A 4,071-nucleotide genomic window follows, 5' to 3' on the forward strand; every position below is an offset into this window, starting at 1 on the left:
AATTAAGTTATTCTTTCTGTCTGTAGCCAGTACAAAATTCCCTCTGTAAAGCTCCCTCTCCATTGGCAAAAATGTTATTCTGTTTCTATTGTCCAGCTTTTAATTTCACAAAACTTGCCTAAGACCCTTAACCAGCAGGTAAAAGAAAGACTACACTGTCTTTTTAAGTGGTTGTCAGCACAGAAATGTGCAGAGGGTTTGTATTTGGTTCCACATAGCTTTTCTTTCTCCATTTCCGCTGTTGGAGTCCTCATAGCTGTGATTTCTCTGTTGCTGGCTCATCCAGCTACTCATGTCTTAGCGGTGACTCTCTCATTCATGTTATTTTCTACTTTTATGTTTTGATAAATGAGAGGGTCTTGGGTACTTAAATAGATTTATACACAGATTCTTCCATAGCTGAGAATGTGGCAGCCTGGCCAGTTGTCCAAAGTCCATCCCACAGCCTCTGCTGGTGGGGTTATTTCATCAGCCTCTTTTGGGAGACAGCAAAATATAAAATACTCCGAGCACACCAGGAAACTAGGTACACCTCCAATGGAGAGAGGTCTTTAACCTCTCCTGCCCAACCCTGCCGCTGTTCTTCCCCTAATACAAGAGCAAAGCTTTCATGAGATTCTCAACCAAAACCTTCTGTCAGATTTCTCAGATTTACCTGAATTTATTTCTTGTCCTTTGCTATCACAGGCAAGAAATTTAAACAAGTAGGATTCCAGCTGGGTTAATGCAGGAGAGAGTAATTTACTCACTGCCAAAGCAGAGATCAAACAATCAAGTTTCTTTCTTTCAGCTTGGTATGAATCTGGGGAGTGAGATAACAAGTGTAAATTTCAGAGTGTAGAAGAAATGATTTACAGTTACCCACTAGAGAAGTTAGTGTTTATGTTCTCGGCTGTTTTTGATGTCAGGTAGTCAAAGAAGTAAAGAAAAGAAAACAGAAATCAATATTTTATACTTCAAGTTATTGTGGTCATGTTTTGAAAATCACAATGATGTAATTTTTCTTTTAAGGGAATACATTAAAAAATACACTTGATTGATAATTTGGATTTAATGGTTGGATGATTGTCTGCAGAATATAAGTTCCATGAGAACAGGGACTTCATTTTTTCCAACAAAAGGAAAAAAAAAAATGCATTTTTTTTAAAAAAAAAAAAAAAAAAAGAAAGAAAAAAAAAAGTTGCAGTTGAGTAAATTGATATACATAAGCCTGAAGATTTTTTTCACCATATGATTTCGATTTTAAATTATCTGACAAATTTGGGATCAACTTGAAGAAGACAGGCTAGATATTACTTTTCCTCATTTCAATTTTTTTAAATCTATCCTACAAGTTCTTCCCTTTATTAGAGAAATGTAAAACATCACACATACATAACTCTTTGTTATTCAAATCCCCACATTATTTTCTTTAAATCTAGGACTAAGAATCATTAAAAATCAACATGTTCATCTTATTTAACAGTTCTTATTCACTAAAAGTAAATAACCCATTTTCAGTAACAAAACCCACAGTGTACTTTTTTCTTAACCAAGAAAACACTCAACTAGTTTGAATAGAGTACTTGTAGTTTTCATGTGCATATGTGTGTGTGTGTGTGTGTATATATATATATATAAAATAATACAAATATTATTTATGTATATGTATATTAGGATACGTATCCTTTGGATATTGTTTCTCTGGAAAACCTCAAGTAATATTTCCTCCTAAGGCAGTTTTAATTGGTCAAATCTGCCTAAGCACAAACAGCCAAACATGTCAGTGGGATAGCAGGGCCCTTTGGACATCTATTATCATCCCTGAAACAACAACACCATAAATATTCTGTACTCTGTCCTGTTTAATGTGGTAGCCACTAGCCTGGTGTGGCTTTTTTATTTATATAAGAGTTCACTAAAATTAATGAACAGTATAAAGCCAGTCCCTCAATCACACTAGCCAAGTTTAAGTGCTCAGCAGCCACATGTGGCCAGTGGTTACCACGTTGGACAGCACAAATATAAAACATTTCTTTAATGGAAGAATATTCTTTTGGATGGCACTGGCCTATACAATGCTGAGTTCTTATTCAGTTGGGCCATAATTGCAGAGCCCTTTTGTGTCCCTTTATTTCACTGAAAAGTTTCTAGCACAGTACAAATAAGAAACAAATACTACATAGTCAAAATTATCCTTGAAAATGCCTGAAGGATATTGTTATTTTGTACTTATAACCTTGTACCAACATGTAAAAGTGTATAAGGTATTATTTAAATACAAATATATGAAAAACTATGTATGTGCATATATAATATTAAGTTTATTTCATTTATTCTCTAATACTCCCTCCCTCTCTGACAGGTGGAGCATTCCCGAATTTACATCAGTATAAAAGTGAAACCCCTCTGCTTCTGTCTAGGTTTCAGGTGCACAAAGCCTCTCTTACATCACGCTAGTGTATTTCCAAATCTAGCTCTGGAAATTCAAGATCTGAGTTTGCCCATTTCAATGCCGACAGTATGACAGTGCCAGGGGCAGGAATTGTTTCCTCAGTTATCATTATCAGAGTGACTACCTCTCCACTGGTAGTAAATATGCGCCTTCCTCAACTTGCAGGAATTAGAAGTAGAGAGGAATTCAGGTAGGAGAACAGTGTTGGGGAGTCATTATTGCTTTAGGCAGGATCAAAGGTAGGCCTTGAAGAGAACATATAACATGGTCATGTGGAGAAGAACAGGTAAGATACTTCCATCGGAACTACTGAAATGATCTAGTGCACAAAGATGAAAATTGCCACAGCCATTCATTAGAAAGTGAAGATCAGACCTGTCCAATTTAATATCTGGCCATTACCAATTATACCTCTTATGCTTCAGTCACACCTGAACTACCTCTTATTCCTTAACATATCATTTTTATGTTTTCTCTCTCCCTGCCAATCTTTTGCATCTGATGCCTCTAGAACACCCTGAAAAATCTTTCTTTACCAGGGAAATTCGTATGCTTCTCTCATCTCCCTGTCACATTCACCTCTGCAGAGCTTTGTCTGACTCTTCTAGGGAGTCACACACTGAATCCTCCACACTCTCACAGTATATTGTTCATCTGCTATCCTTTTCCCATTGCATGTTTGTGTGTCTGTCTTCTCACTAAGTTCTGAACTACAGGGGATATGCCAGTGTCTTATTAAGCCTCATGTTCTCAAGGTCAAAACAACGCCAGGGACACAATATGTGCTTACCTTTCTTAAAAAGAATTAATGGATGAGAGATGGATAAGAAAGTGTGACTCCAGAGCTCCAACCAGTTATTATTGAAGTCTGCATTGATTTAGTGAAACTTCCACTATGGATATTAGCAACCTCTCAAATCTGTCAATATTTCTGGATTACTCAGAATATTTTGTTTGCAAGTAACAAAAATCCAACTAAATGTGGTATAATCAATGGAAGAAAATCTTTGCTCTAGCTGATAAACCTCAGCACAGCTGGATCCAGGACAGTGATGTCAGGTATCAATGACTTCCCAGCTCTCAGCTGTGCTCTCTTACCTGCTGGATTTGTTTTTGGACACTCCTGACAATGTAGTGATTTGGCAGCTCCGCAATGACATGTTACTATCCCACCAACTTTCCTAGAAATAGATCCCCCGTTTCCCTGCTGTGCCAGAAAAATCCCAGGTAAGCCTATCTTTTGCACCACTGTAGACTTCTCTGGAGGATGTGGTGCGGAGTGCAGATGAGCTGATACTCTTGTTGTCTAGGTTTAGGTCACATGATGAGCCAAGACTGGGGTTAGCCTTGCTGTATCCACAGTGACTGAGAAGTAAGCAGTGATATTCCAAAGAAAAACTGAGGTATTCTTATTAAAGAGGGAGCCTATATGCTGGGCAGACCAAAACAAATGTGTCCCATATGGTTCCTTTTCAATGTCAATATCTTCCTGCTATAATATGAAGAAACAAGTTCATTATGTGTCTTTATTTTCTCTGTGGTAGAAACTGTTTACACCAATGCTTTTCTTATTGCTGTTGCCAAACCTACAAGTGGCTATTTCAAATAGTAGAGAAAAAACAAATGCTACATGTTGA

This window comes from Sapajus apella, unplaced genomic scaffold (genome assembly GCF_009761245.1).
Source record: "Sapajus apella isolate SASKATOON/1434 unplaced genomic scaffold, GSC_monkey_1.0 scaffold10, whole genome shotgun sequence".
Classification (NCBI taxonomy): domain Eukaryota; kingdom Metazoa; phylum Chordata; class Mammalia; order Primates; family Cebidae; genus Sapajus; species Sapajus apella.